General features: G+C 41.7%; 1 long non-coding RNA gene across 2 annotated transcripts; it reads right to left on the bottom strand.

Moving 5' to 3' along the window:
- Window positions 1–679: 679 nt before the first annotated feature.
- LOC116669282 lies at window positions 680–13,877 on the bottom strand. 2 transcript variants are annotated; one of them, XR_004326639.1, is made up of 3 exons: window positions 13,349–13,877; window positions 3,579–3,670; window positions 680–1,635 (listed from the first exon to the last, which is right to left on the bottom strand). It is a non-coding gene; the product is annotated as an uncharacterized LOC116669282 (long non-coding RNA). The 2 variants fall into 2 exon arrangements; XR_004326641.1 differs by lacking the exon at window positions 13,349–13,877 and adding an exon at window positions 11,267–11,423.
- Between the last annotated feature and the right edge of the window lie 1,670 nt (window positions 13,878–15,547).

Raw genomic sequence — 15,547 nt, 5'->3', positions numbered from 1 at the left:
GATTGTTACCTCTGCTTCTCTGGATTGTTCCTTCCACAGCCTAGTGTAGTTTCTTCACATGCATGTGCTGGTCGGTATTCAGCTGGAAATTTACGAAGGAGCTTCTGAACATTTCTGGAATTCAATCTATCAGTGCAGATATTGTCTCTCAAGGGATTTACCTTATAAACTCTGGGAATCTTTATGCCCTTGGACACCCAGCTCTCTCTCCTCAATTCGGGAAGATGCCTGAGCTCAACTTGGGTTTCATCTCCCTGCACTGCTACCTGGAAGATCTCTCTAGATAATAATCCAGGACGGTTGCACTTACCTTGATAGTTTGCCGTCTTTAAAGGAATCTCTGTCCTGTATTGCTTGATGTCTAGTGCCTGAAAACCATCATATATATGAAATTGTCCCAGTTTACTATCTAGAGATGAATGGATAAAGAAATTGTGGTATATTTATACAATGGAATACTATTCAGCCATAAAAAGAATAAAATAATGCCATTTGCAGCAACATGGGTGGACCTAGAGATCATCACTCTAAGTAAGCCAGAAAGAGAAAGAAAAATGCCATATGATGTCACTCACATGTGGAATCTAAAAAAAGAAAAAAAGAGGACACTAATGAACTCATCTACAAAACAGAAACAGACTTGCAGACATTGCAAACAATCTTATGGCTATGGGGGAAAGGGGCAGGGAAGGGATAAATTTGGGATTTCGAGATTTGCAAATAGTAACTACTATAGTTTGTCAAATAAGTGAATGTTGAATGAAAGAGCTAAAAAGAGGAAGGCAATGGTGTAATGAAATTCTATAACCTGGACCACCTCTCAGGATGTAGTCCTTGGAACCTCCTACATCAGAAACATTTCAGGTGATTTTTTTAACATGTTGATTTTAATCCCTTCCCCGGATCCACTGATATTGAACTTCTGAGGGTGAGGCCTGGCAATTAAAAAATTTTAAAACCTCCCCATATAATTTATACACATCCTGGATTTAGGTACAGTAAAGGTTGAAGAGAATTAGTCATGTAAATGAAACTGAATGATGGGTGTGTGTGAGTGTGTGCATGTGTGCGAGTGTGTGAGTGTGTGTGAGTGTGTGTGTGTACAAACTCTAGGTGGGAAGGAAGTGTTTTTAGCATGTGAGTGACATGATTAGGTCTATGTTTTTAAAAAGATCACCCTGGCTCTAAGTGAGGTAGTTTTACTTCAAAAGTTCTCCTGCCTTATAGCTGAGAGTTTCCATATATAGAGAAGAGATCACATGCTTTGCAATCAAATGGACTAGATACAGCCCCTTATTAGTTGTACGACAGAGAAAAAGTACACAACTCTCTTAACCTTACTTCCCTCGTGTAAAAATGTGGATAACAATACTTTTTGCATGGAGTTTTCTGAAGAATTGACTGGTTTAATTCTTGTAAAGTACCTGGTATATAATGTACCTGGGAATAACACTGGTTTCTTACAACCCTCATCCTCAAAATAGTTTTTCCCTTTGAAAGAAAATCAGGGAAAGACATCAAATGCTGGCATCCTCAGGGCTGATGTTGACAAGTTGTGAAATTGCCTTCAGACTTGAGACGTTCTACACAATGTTGAGGGAGACTGTGGGTAGGCGCCAGCTCCTAGAGACAGCACTAGGAAAAAGAAGAAAGTGGTATGATCAGTTCTTGCTGGAAAAGACATGAATAATTTATGCACAGACAGCCTGTCGTCAGGGACTGGAACTGGAAGCCAACTATTCAACAAGATCTTTGTCAAAGACCAGCACAAATCACTTTAGTTCCAGTAATAAAGTTTTCCTCACTTTAGTTCCAGTAATAAAGTTTTCCAAGTATTTCGTTAGACTTCTCTCTTCCCTGGTGATTTTTGCTCTTGATTACATAGGATTAAAACTGTCAAGAACATTTTGTACCTTGTTTTTCTTCCTCCCTTCCTTCCTTCCTTTATTCTTTTTTTTCCTTTCTTCCTAACTTACATCTTAAACAATTAGCCTCTAATAAGGGTTGGACGTGTTTTACATTTTCCTATTATTTGAACTGAGTGATGGTTTGAGCAGAATCTGTGTTCCTAAGCCAGCCAGCATCGTGTTCCTCCCTCCCACACACACCCTTCTCTGTGTCCAATCATCTCTCATTAAGCGTCTCATTAAGTTTCACATTGCCTGAGTGTAACCCCTTTCCCTTTGGAAGCTGTCCCTAATGTTCATAGCAACTTACGTTCAGCTGGTTAGAATCACTGGGGAGACATACAGGGTAAACCTTCATTTGCTGAGACATTCTTTCATCCTATTAAATGGAAATAAACACAGCACATACACACATGCATTCACACTCTTGTAATCTTGAGTACCTACTATGTGCCTGGCAATACTGATAGTGAGCACACATCAGTGAATAAAACAATCAGAATCCCTGCAGTCATGGGGGAGATAAACACACACACACAAGTGTATGTATAATAATAAATAGTGATAAGTTCTATAAAGGAAATAAACAGGACACATTCATAGAGAATAACTTCCTTCATAAAAGGAATAAGCTTATTTAGCATGAGCCTCAAAGCATCTTTGAAGATATGAGTTTGCAGGTTAAGACAGGTCAGCCATGAAAAGAGCAAAGGGTCATGCAATCAGGACAGGTGGAACAGCATGAGGGAAGGTCCTGAGACAAGAGAGAGCATTTCTGTGTGTGTGTCAGGAGTTGAAAGGAGATCAATGTGCTTGGCATCAAGCATCACACGAAAGACTGGTCCAAGATGAAGTGGCAAAGTAATGAGGATCAGGACTGGATCTGAGGGCTTTGGGTAAGAAGTGTGAGTTCTATTTTGAGTGCATTGGGAAGACATTGAGAGGGTTTGTGAAAAGACATGAAACAAACTGATTTTTATTTTAGAAAGATTTACTCTGGCTTAACTGTGGAACACAGATTGGAGATCAAGAGAGGATATTGGAAGCCTGGGATGGAGGCTGTCACTGTGATCAAGGAAGAGATGGTAGTGGCTTGAAAAGGATGGTGGAATTGCAACCAAAAAAAAAAAAAAAAAAGTGGATGTAGGATTAATATGCCGAGTTGCATTTCTATACACTAACAACAAAAAAGCATAAGAGAGGATTAGGGAAGCAACCCCATTGACCATCACATTGAAGAGAATAGAATGTCTAGGAATGAACCTACCTAAGGAGGCGAAAGACCTATACTCTGAAGTTTATAGGATACTGATGAGGGGGGTTCAATATGATTCAAACAGATGGAGAGATGTACTATGTAGTTGGGTGGGAAAACTCAATATTGTTAAAATGGCCATACTGCTCAAGGGAATGTACAAATTCAATGCAATCCCTATCAAATTACCAATGGCATTTTTCACAGAACTGGAACAAAATTTTTTAAATTTGTACGTAAACACAGAGAACCCCGAATAGCCACAGCAGTCCTTGAGAAAGAACAGAGCTGGAGGAATCACACTCTCTGACTTCAGACTATATGACAAAGCTGCAGTAGTCAAAAGAGTGTGGTACTGGCACAAAAGCAGACACATAGATCCATTGGAAAGTCCAGAAATAAACCCACACACTTACGGCCAATTGATCTTTGACAGGAGAGGCAAATAAATATGATGGAGAAAAGACAGTCTCTTCAATAAGTGGTGCTGGGAAGACTGGACAGCTATCTGTAAAAGATTGAAATTAATACATTCTTTAACACCTTATAAAAAAATGAAAATGGATTGAAGACCTAAATGTAGGACCAGATATAATAAAACTCCTAGAATAAAATATAGGCAATGCTTTCTTGACATAAAGTTCAGCAATATTTTTTTCAAGCCAGCTCCTAGAGTAATGGAAATAAAAGCAAAGGTAAACAAATGGGACCTAATTAAACTTAAAAGCTTTTGCATAGCAAAGGAGACCATAAACAAAACAAAAAGACAACCTACAGAATGGGAGAAAATATTTGCAAATGATGCAACCGACAAGGGCTTAATTTCCAGAATATGTAAACAGCTCATACAACTTAATAACAACAACAACAAAAGACAAACAATGCAATCCAAAAATGGGCAGAAGATCTAAACAAGCAATTTTCCAATGAAAACATACAAATGGCCAACAGGCACATAAAAAATGCTCAATATCACTATCAGAAAAATGCAAATCAAAACTACAATGAGGTATCACCTCACACCAGTCAGAATGGCCATCATTAACAAGTCCACAAATGATAGATGCTGGAGAGGGTTGTGGAGAAAAGGGAATCCTCCTGCACTGTTGCTGGGAATGTAAATTGGTGCAGCCACCATGGAGGACAGTATGGAGATTCCTTAAAAAACTAAAAATGGACTTATCATATGATCTAGCAATCCCACTCCTGGACATACCTGGAGAGAACTATAATTCGAAAAGACACATGTACCCCAGTATTCATAGTAGCACTATTTACAATAGCAAAGAGATGGAAGCAACCTAACAGATGACTGGATAAAGAAGATGTGAGATATATATATATATAGATGTTATAGATATGATATATATTATATATGTGATATATATTACTCAGCCATAAAAAAATAATGAAATAATGCCATTTGTAGTAACATGGATAGACCCAGAGTTTATCATATTGAGTGAAGTAAGTCAGACAGATAGAAACAAATATCGTATGATATCACTTGTATGTGGAATCTAAAAAAAAAAAAAAAAAAGATACAAATTCTATTTACAAACCAGAAACAGACTCATGGAGGTAGAAAGCAAACTATAGTTACCAAATGGGAAAGGGCAGGGAGAGATAAATTAGGGGTTGGGTATTGACAAACACACATTACTATATATGAGATGGATAAACAACAAGGACCTCCTGTAGAGAACAGGGAACTATATTCAATTTCTTGTAATAACATATAATGGAAAAGAATCTGAAAAGAAAAATTATATATGTATATACTTGTAGAACTGAATCACTTTGCTGTGCACCTGAAACTAACATTGTAAATCAACTACACTTCAATAAATTTTTTTAAAGTGGGTGTATATCATGCTTCTTTTGGAAAAAAAAGTGAAGGAATGGACCTGGGGTTGAGGAGTAATTAAGGATGGATTACTACTTCTAGTCACCAGTTGAGAAGAGGAAGGTCTGGGAGAGGACTGATTTGGTGGTTAAATCAAGAGCTTAGTTCAAAAATGTTAAGTTTGAGATGTCTGGGAGAAATCCAAGAGTATAGATCAAATAAGTAGTTAATTTTTTAATTTTGTGGTTTAGAGGAGAGCTCAAGGCTATGATTGTAAACTACAGCTCCATCAGTATGTAGATGGTTTGTCAGTTGTGGTATCAACTAAGATTTTAAAAATCAGGACCCTAAATATTGTGGATCAAGCAAGATACAGGTTTACTCCTCATTCATGTAATGGTTCAGAGGAGGTGGGTGGTCTAGATTAGGTAGACAGCTCCACTCTGCAAGATCATTCTGGGACCCAGGTTACCGTTATCTCATTGATTTGTCTTCCCTCTGAATATTATTTTTCTTTGAGTGGTTGACATTGGCTTACTAGCCCCAGAACAACATTCCATCAACCAGAAAAAGGAGAAAAGTAAGCGACCTAGAACTTTAACATATGGCTTAGCTGCAGGAGAGGCTGTAGCAGACAGTCTCTAAACTGGCCATGTGGTAAAGTGTCAATGCCACTACTAAAAAGAAAAGGAGAATGGATGCCAGAAGACAATATATTTTTTCTACCACACAGAAGTGTATAAGGTCAAGGGACTGGAGAGACAGGGTTTCTCAATGCCAGGACTATTGACATTTTGGACCAATCATCCTTTATTGTGGGAGGCTGTGCATTGTAGGATTATGTATTAACCATCAATGTTTAGCAGCATCTCCATCCACTACCTTCTAGATGCCAGTAACACCCTCTCAGTCAAAAATATATTCAGTAATTGACAAATACCTCTTAGTGGGCAAAATCAATCCCTATTGACAACCACTGGCTTACGTTGGGAGAAAGGACAGAGAAAGAAGATGAGAGTGAAACAGCTGGGATGTGGGGTTACCAACTTTTAAGGATTGGGTGGAGAGGAGCAGAGGAGGGGAGCAAAATCAGCAAACCAGACAGATAAGGACTAGTCAATGGATATAATAACAAAAATCAGGACTGCAGAGTGTCACAAAAGCCATCATAGAAGGGGGTTCCAATAAGGCAGGGATGGTTGACTGTATTAAAATGCTAGCCTGGAATCAACTGAGATGGGAACAAAACTGAGTTCACTGGGTTTGGCACCATGAAGATGAATAGTGACACAGACCAGAAAATTGTGCTGCGTAGGCTGGAGATGAAACTCAGATTGCAGTGAGGGAAGAGTCAGTCAGAAATAAATACATGAACACTAAATGTGCAGACAGCTCTTAAAGAAATGAAAAAGTACAGAAAAATGGAGCAGCAGCTGGAAGGTAATGAGAGTTCAAGGGAGTGTTTTTTTTTTTTTAATGGGAGATGCTAGAGCTTGTTTTGTATAAATTGAAGGAAATAATTTAATAAAGAGTGACTTACGATCTGAGAGAGGGGAAAATACCACATGATCAAAGTCTTTGAGGGGGAGACCCAGTGCTTGTTGGGAAATCGGCCTTTGGGATGAGGAGGGGTACCAGGGTGGTAACTGACAGAAGGAGATGAGGATGCAGCCAGGTCTGTGGATTTTCTGGTGGGAATATGAGGGAGTTCGCATAGGATGGGGTCTTTCAATGAAACTGGATACGGGCTCCTGAGCTGGGAGTGACGGAGTTGCAAGGCTCAGGGATAACATCTGAAGGCAGGCATGAAAACAGGAGCGTTGTACAGTGTCTGTTTAAGATTTGAGGTCAGGTTTCTAGAGCAAAATCAATCTTCCTGATCACGTGGACACAAGAACAGGGGTGGGCTTGCTAAGAATTCCAAAGTGAAGTAGGCAATGGTGTGCACCAAGAATATGTCCAAAATGACTACCTTGGAGTCACCTCCCTCCCTAGTCTGAGAAAAGTAGTTCTCTTCTCTGCTCCGGTTTCTAGGAAGGGGCCTTAAAAGAGCAAGAAGGGCTGAAGTCTCATGCAGTGCACTTAGTTCTGGTGACCTAAAGTGAGAGCTTGTGAGCAGTTGGACTTGACCCTGAGTGGAGGATACAGAATAGGTGTTTTTACATAGATCTCTGGCACTTTCTAAAACTGATCTGAATAACATAAAATAGAAGATTTAAAAAACAAGCTGGGACTAGATATGCATCATTCTGAAAGTGAATTACTGAGGATAACTAAACTTAACTGCAGCAGTGACTAAACTAATGCATCCAACAGAAGACTGATTTCCTGAATGTTCACCAGTGGCTCAAGTCTATAGCAAGAATCTTCAACCCTGCCTGCACAGTTTTATGCCTATTTTTCAGACAAGAGCGTCAAGACTTAAATAAGTTAAATCATTTGCTTTAGATCACACAGTAAATAAGTTACGATTGTGCCCCAGGTTTACCTGACTGCAGCTGCTAAGCACTGTGTTCTGAGATTTACGATAGTCAAGAAATATTTCTTGAGCACATTGGCAAGGTAATATGCTAAACACTGAGGGTAAGAGACGTCTCAATCAGACATAATAAGACTTTGAAGTTTACTAGGAAAACTAATCCTCTATGATGCGTGGCAGATAATGGACTCAAGAATGGGGAAGTCACCTTTTGGAAGATTCCTTGGAGGGTGCCGCAGCGAAAGTGGGTCTTGGAAAACGGGGAAGATGTGGCCACACTCAAGCCAAGAGGATCCAAATACAGAAGAAAGAGGCAAGTATTCCAGTCAGCAGACAGAATAGGAACAAAAACAAAGAGGCGGCAAAGACAAGGCATTTTTTTCAAAAAGTTAAAAAGCCGATTTGATTGGATAGAGAGTGTCTGTATGGACGTAGAGAGAAACCATGTTGACAAAATACAGTGAAGATGTTAAGTGATACGAGTAATAATTACAGTTAATATTTGTCAGGCACTTAATATGTCCCAAGCACTGTCCTTGGGGCTTAAATTCATTACCTCACTGAAAACTTCTAACTAAACTTTGAGATTAATATTATCTTTACCCACCATTTTACAGATGGATAAACTGAGGTTTAGACAAGTAATTTGTCTAAGGTCACATGGGCAGTTGTGATGATGCTGAGATTCAAAGCCAAACTTGTCTTATTCATGGAACCCATGTTCTTATTCATAGAACTTAACAGTCACCCAGCAAACACTGCAATTAACACCAAATGGACTCTTCTTCAGAGCCACAGTTTTAAATCCTCTGGTAACATTGCCTTTCTCCCCTGATTTATATTGGCCTGTTGTCATTTACTACAAGCTTTCAGAAGACTATGGGGGAGAGATGGCCCTAATTTCATCCCAGTGGAGAAAGAAAAAAAAAAAGAAAAGTGAATCAACTTACTCTCTACTGAAAGTTATCTCGATTTCCCAAACACAACTATAAGAAGGTTAGATCTTCACATTCTGGTGCAAGAGGATGGACTCATCCATCCTTAAACTTACACTGGTAGGGTGGTTATGGAGGTTGTTCCCTGAGGCTCTGGATAATGTATCACTTGAGGTGCCTTCCATGCTGGCCTCTATACAGGGTTTCTGACTTATGGTGACCACACATTCATATATGTCAATTATATGGCCAACCTACTGAAGTTCAGGGTGACCAAGGAGGTTGGAACAGCTCCCAGCAACATCACTCTGGGTGAGGTTCTGTCTTACAGGGAGTTGCAAGTGTGAGTCCAGATCACTGAACTCCAGTCCTGCTCCTTTACAGTCTGGCAGAATTAATAATGTCTCAGGGATGCGGACGCTAGCCATTAAGCCAAGGGACTGCTGGGGTTCTCAGCTGCTCCACAGACAATGACATCAGGTGCTCTTCTTGGCATTTGAGGGGATGAGCTCAGGGTGAGAGAAGAGGAGAGGCTGTCCTCATCCATGAAGTCAACAGTTTTGGGAATGGGAGGATGCAGGCTAAGAACTTTTAGTCTCAGGAGATCCCACTGAGATCAGTCATGGTGAGTCATGTGCAGGGAGACACAGATTGTGCCCTGGGGTTGGGAGGCTCTTTAATGAAGCATCCTGAAGCCTCCTTCCTCTATGTGTCTTGTTGGAAGAGTTATTTGTACCCATTGGAGTTTTCCACTAACAAAAAGTGTATAAAATATCACCTACCTAGGGTGACTGCTTACCTTGGCACACTTTGATTACTGGTGGCTTGGAGGCTATTACTTTCTCACAGAATTTATTCACATTTGTTGAGTATATGGTAGAGTGGGAAAAATAGAAACCAGAGTAAGATAACGCTGTTCTGTCTTGTAAAGCTCATTCTCCATCTCACCATCCAGTACAATACACCACTTAAGCAAATATTTTTAAATACCTTAAACAATACTGTATATTGTTTGTAGAAACGTTGCTATACAATAAAGGCACAAAAATATGCATGGGAATGATGCAACAACTCTTGAATACCGGTTAACCTTCAGGAGGGTGGGAGGGAAGGAAAGGGTTGGGCCTGGCTTTTAGCTGTATTGGGAGCTTTTTATTTAAGCGAGAGAGAAAGAGAACGGGCTGAAACAAAAGTGGCAACATTTCAACATCTAAATCTAAAAATGTTATCACTGATATTATTTTCTGTATCAGTGATTTTTTTTTTCAGGGAGTAAAAGAAAAATCTCTAAGTACTGTCTGACTGTTTCACCTAAAGGGAACCCTCTGTATAATTTGAAGTTGCGTATGTTGCTCTAATACAAACCTCTCCATCCACTGACACACATGCTCCTGATGAGAGCTGTTGTTTTTGTAAACCAAGGAAGGTACCAGATTCTTATCTGGGTGACTCTGGCATAGAAATAAATAGCATGGTCAAAGCAGGACCAACCACCACATGGCTGTTGCTCAGGGGAAGCAGGATTTGAGAGCCAGGTTGATTTGAAGGACCTACTTCTTGAGAAATGCATAGAAGATTGAGGAGGACTTTGGGATTCCACTGGACAGGGCATAAGAGAGAGTGGAGTTGAGGTGATCTTTTCTAAAGTTTAAGGGCAGGAAGGTGTCAGAGGACTCTGGGTGAAAGCACTTCTCACACTGGTGAGGGAGGAATTCATAAGCCTTTCAATCGCAGTCATCATGATGACTCTAGGAAAAAATGGGGGGAAATGGAGAAGTGTGTGCAGGGAGAGGAAACTCAAGGGAGACAGAAAGAAGGCATACAAGTAGAAGAAAGTGCATGTGAGAGGAACTTGAAGACAGGCAAGGTGGTGGGGGCTCCCTGGCTCTCACTGAGTGACACCTGAGCAGGAAGCAGGTCACCCAGTCTGTCCTCATTGGCTGAGAACAGCCCCTGGTCCTGGTGTACCTTGTGGGTCAGTAGAGGATGCTCATTATTCTGAGTCCTGAGGGGGAAGGTGCTGGAGTGTGGCTGCTGGGCTTGTCCACATGTCCTGCTTTATCCTGCCTTTCAAACTGTGGCCTGCCAGGACCCTCACAAAGAATCCTACTTGCAAACACAGTGGCTGCTTCTGCCAAGTTGCTGACTTTTGGCTGCAAAATGGACTGAGGCCCGTTGTCCCTTGAACAACGCAGGCAGAAGGCGGTAATCCAGAAAAGGCAGAGTTAGTGGAGTAATATTTCGCCATCTGCTGCAGGCACTGACTGAACTTTCATCTTTTTGTTTTCTAGGTCTGGTCTGAGCTAGGGTCAGTCATGTAGCAGCTTATTTCCTTGACAGGCGAAGAACTGAGGCAGCAGTAGATGGGGTGAAGGGTGAAATGTTGAGAGAGGAGGCGGGGCCAGGGAGGAGAAGCAAAACAGGTTTCTTGGAAGTGAAACTGCTTCTAATAAAGAACAGCCTGATGTGATAAGAGCAAAGTAATAAAAAACAGACTGCTCACATTTCCCTGCAAGTGGACAGCCAAACAGCAACTGGATTTTGACTGTTTCCAGATCATTGATTTGACCCAAGTCCTTCCCCAGGCCCTGGGTGGGGAATAGGGTGGGGGAAATCTTTCTTCAAAGGCTTCCCCACTGACTCTAAGGCAAAGGGTGTGCAGCCTTGGAAACAGGGAACCTCCCTTCTTCCTCCACCTCCCAACCCCGATGGTTCACATCAACACTACAATTAAACGGGTGCCAAGTCCCCTCGCTCAGCCCCCTCCTCCTTCCAAATCCCCCTCACCTGCCCAGCCCCACCGCAGATGCTTCACTAAGTCACCCACATGCTTGCCGTCCCTACCCTCGCTGTGTGGAGGTCTGGTCTAATTCTAAGAGGCAGAAGGTAAGTGGAATCCAATCCGCTCAGCGCACGAGGAGAGGACTTCATTTGATGGCCCTTGGTCAAAGGAGTCCATGGTGGGGATTGCTATTGGATCAAACAGGCTCTCACTCCCTCCTAACCCTTTGTTTTGGCTGGTCTCCTCCGAAGCAGGATCCCCAGAGCTTTCTGAAGCTTGTACCAAAACACAGTCGGACTTCTTGCACCGTCCAAAGACTGCAGTTTCTGAAACCGTGGCAGGAGCCGTCTGTTTCTTTGGCAGCTGGACAAGGGAAAAGGCAAGTCTCTAAGAAGAAAAAGTGGGACCTTGACGCTAAGCTCAGTGGACCTGGAGGAATAGGCCCAGTGTCAGCCCAGAGTCTTCATTTCCTCCTGAATCTCACAGGGGCAACGCCCAGGTGGAGATCGCTGTGCAAAGGCAAGGCTGAGCATCCGACATCCCAGCCAAAACTGGGCTGGGGGTGGGGAATAAGAAATAAGAAAGAGCAGTTATGTAACTTTCCCACATGTTGGCTGGAGCCGGCTCTGGGCACTGGTCCCTCCATGAGCTCCCCTCTCTTGATCCAGATGGGCTCTGGGTTTCCGGGTCCTGGAGGCAACTTGGTAGAACCCGATCTCTCCTTTGCTTTTAGTTGTTGTGGAGCCCAGCACAACGGCACTGATTGAGTTCAGACTATGGGGAGAGGGGTGCCTGCCTAAGAGGAGCTGAGTGCTGTGATTGGCTGTTGCAAGAACTGAAGACATGACTTTCAAGGTGTAGAGACAACTGCAAATGAACAGCGAAAGCAGGGTACAAAGTAGTCTATTTATCTGACCCTTTAGAGAAACGTTATACAAAATGCTATATCCATTGAAATTTAAGCTCTGTTAGGGCAGGGATTTTGCTCTGTCTTATTTCCTGTTGCATCATACATGCAGAATACTGCCTAAGCATACTGCCCATATGAGATACTTCAACAAAATTCTGTTGAATGAATACATCTATTCAAAAGGCACCAAACCTTTTATATCCAGTACCAGTTAGAGATCTTTGCTAAATTCTTAACAATTTTTACTGGTACCCCAAAGATCAGAGACAAAACTTAAATTTTGCTTGGTGACTCAGGACAGATTCCAACCCAATTACACCCTTATGAGAAGAGACAAGCTTTCATCAGGTCCAGCTGGGATATGTGTCTGCTGCTGTTTGCCCCTCTGCTAAGTGGGCCGCAGACTACTTTGAATTCTATTACCATATTTGTATTGTTTTCCTCTAATCTCCTTGAAGGGTAAATTGTGGTTTTAATATTCTTTTTTTTTAATTCTTTGGGGATCTACCTATTGCCTTCTGAGTTTTATTTTTAGGGGGAGGGAAGTTGGGGTAGGAAGGTAATTAGGTTTATTTATTTTTCATGGCAGTACTAGGGATTGGACCCAGGACCTCAAGCATGCTAGGCAGACAGTTTATCACTGAGGTTTACCCTCCCCCACCCCGAGTTCTAATTTGCTGCTTTGAAACTGTGACCGGAATGGCCTGCTCTAGTGGGAGAAAGCACAGGTCTTGAAAGTCTGGGTTTGGTGTCACCGCTTGACTTTGTATGTGCAACTGGACAAGCTGATTAACCCCTGTGCGGCTCAGTGTCCTCCTCCTTAAAATCGGAATCAAAATACTTCCTGGTTATTGTGAGAACTCAGCAAAATAACACATATCAGTGGGATGCCAAGGAACTCACAAGCCTATGAAAACAAAGTATGATTTTTAATGACCGTATTTCTCCATGTCCCACCCCAGGACTCAGCACTTCTTAACGGATCCCCAGTTCTGCTATAGAGTTCCCAAAGGAGTGTCACGCCTGTGTGTTTTTGTCCTCTGCTCCCACCCTTGCCTGCTATGTGTGCTTCTCTCAGAATGAAGTGTCGACATTGCTGTGGCTGCTCAGGAGAGGTCCAGAGTGCACACCTGCCTTCTTGGGGGTGGGGGTGGGGGGTGCTGGTGCACTGCTCGGGTCTGTATAGAAGGAAGCTGGGCGGGACTACAGCCCCCCGGGTTCAAAGTAGCCCTACCTGTGTTCAGAGTCTCACAAGGATTTCCCAGCATGCTTCAGGCAGCTTCTGGGCATCATTTCTTGTCTAGAATGTCACCGTCAGGAAAGCACAACTGCATCAACATCTGGCCCTCTCGCCCCGATCCCAGGTTCCGTCCTCCCAGCCAGCGGGGCTGGGTGGGAACCGCACGATCCTCGCCCCGATCCCGGGTGCCGTCTTCCCAGCCAGCGGGGCTGGGTGGGAACCGCACCATCCTGCCAACTCCACTCACATCCACTCTCTCCCTGGCTCCTCCTGCCTGGAACCAAACTTTTTTTTTTTTTTTAATCTGAGTTCCAAAACCCGATGCCTGGGGTAGAAGGAGAGAACTGTGAGTGAGACCAGAGTAGTCAGTTCTGATGCAAAATAAATATCTGAACTGATAATGTGTCTTCTCGTTCTCTTAGTGACAATCTTATAAGAAAACTGTAGAAAGGCGTTATGTACAAATGTATAAGTAGCTTTTATTTTTAACAACTGCAAAAAGAAATCTGATGAAAAATTCCTAACAGGCATTATTGTTACCCTACCTGGGTAGTGTGATTAGCATTACAGTACCTCAGATAACTCACTCAGAGGGCGGTTTGCCCTGCCCTAACTTCTTTTCTCCTCGTAATTAGAGTTGATAACTTTGCCTCCAAATCTGAGGTACTGTATATAGCTCTTGCTATTGGATATTTAGTGTTTGGTAGAATTTGGGATAGAAACGCAGAAGAAGGCTGTTTATTCCTGTCCAGGAGTCCCAAGTTCCCTGACTTTATGAATTTTCCACTTAGGAGGAAACAGGCTTTTCCCTGCGTGGGTTCTTAGACAGCTGGTATCAGTTTTAAGGGCTCAGCTTCATGACTGCTGGGTTGTGTTTTTCCCCTCCAGACAGTGGCTGTGGTGGGCTTGAACAAACACCAAATGAACTTAAAATCCCATGAGATAAGAGGGACTTAGGCACTTCAAACCCTCAGCACAAAGAGCTTAATCTCAAGAGTTGGAAGACTGGGTTTGGAGGCTTGAAGCTAGAGAATGACTTAAGCTGAGATGCGTGACAGTCATGGTTTTTCTCAAGTGAGCCTCTTATGAAACCATGAATGTGAGATGAAGATAAAGAACAGATTCAGACATCACAGGCTGGAGTAATTCAACAGGCTTGTGAGGACATGGGAAATGTAGGGATTGATAGGGTACATTTTGTTGTTGTTAATGTCAGCTAACTTGACTTCAGGTTAAATGATCAGACCTTCAGTGGTTTTGAACACCAACACACTGGCTTACACTGCTGAGATATTTTGGTTTTCATTATTTTGCACTGGATCCACCCTGTAAATATTCCTAAACATACATTTCAACCACTGTTTTTTTCTACTCTCTTCGCTGCTCATTACAATCTTTCAAGTTGCTACCAGAACCATATGTAAACAACTTTTTAATAAATTGAAGCTGGTGTTTTTTTTTTTTTTAAACAAAAAGCCATAGAACTTGGTCGTGTTTTCCATAATAAAATGATTTGCTGAAACAAAGCAATGCCAAAAACAAAAACAAAAAACAACTCATAGGCACCAAAAAAGCTGCTTAAAATGGTCTGTTAAAGACTTTCTTTTTGTAATGGAAGATAATTAAGAAAAGTTTTACACACCTGTAAGTTAAGGGGGTAAACAATGTCAGCCCTGAGTAGCAGACAGGATTCATTTCGGTATTCGTGTAATGATGATTTGAGGAAGAGCAATTAGTGGCATGCTGTTAAAGGAACTACAGTGATAGACCTTTTCACTGTGTCATGTTGCAGGGAGTCCCCATTGCTCTGCAACTTCCAAATCAGTTTGAGTCATACAAATGTTTTCTAAACTTTTATTGTATTATTGCAATAAATCTTTTAACAACAAAGTATATCCCTGAACTGAAAATTCCAAAAGGGACAAGTGGTAACAGTGGATACCACACACAAGGTAACCAGTCAAACAGGAGTCCAGAGAATAGTTACCCACGTTTGGCAAGGCCAGACACAGTATTGCCAGTTTCATCACAGCATGGGAATGTTATTTTTTTCTCCACATTTAAAAAAATTGAAATATAGTTGATTTACAATGTTGTATTAGTTTTTGGTGTATAGCATAGTGATTCAGTTTTATATATATATATATATATATATATTTATATACACACACACATATATATACACACACATAC

The sequence above is a fragment of the Camelus ferus genome, chromosome 16 (assembly GCF_009834535.1).
Source record: "Camelus ferus isolate YT-003-E chromosome 16, BCGSAC_Cfer_1.0, whole genome shotgun sequence".
NCBI classification, from domain to species: Eukaryota; Metazoa; Chordata; class Mammalia; order Artiodactyla; family Camelidae; genus Camelus; species Camelus ferus.
The sequence above is the reverse complement of the archived record's forward strand: the minus strand, read 5'-3'. Positions and strand labels throughout refer to the sequence as shown.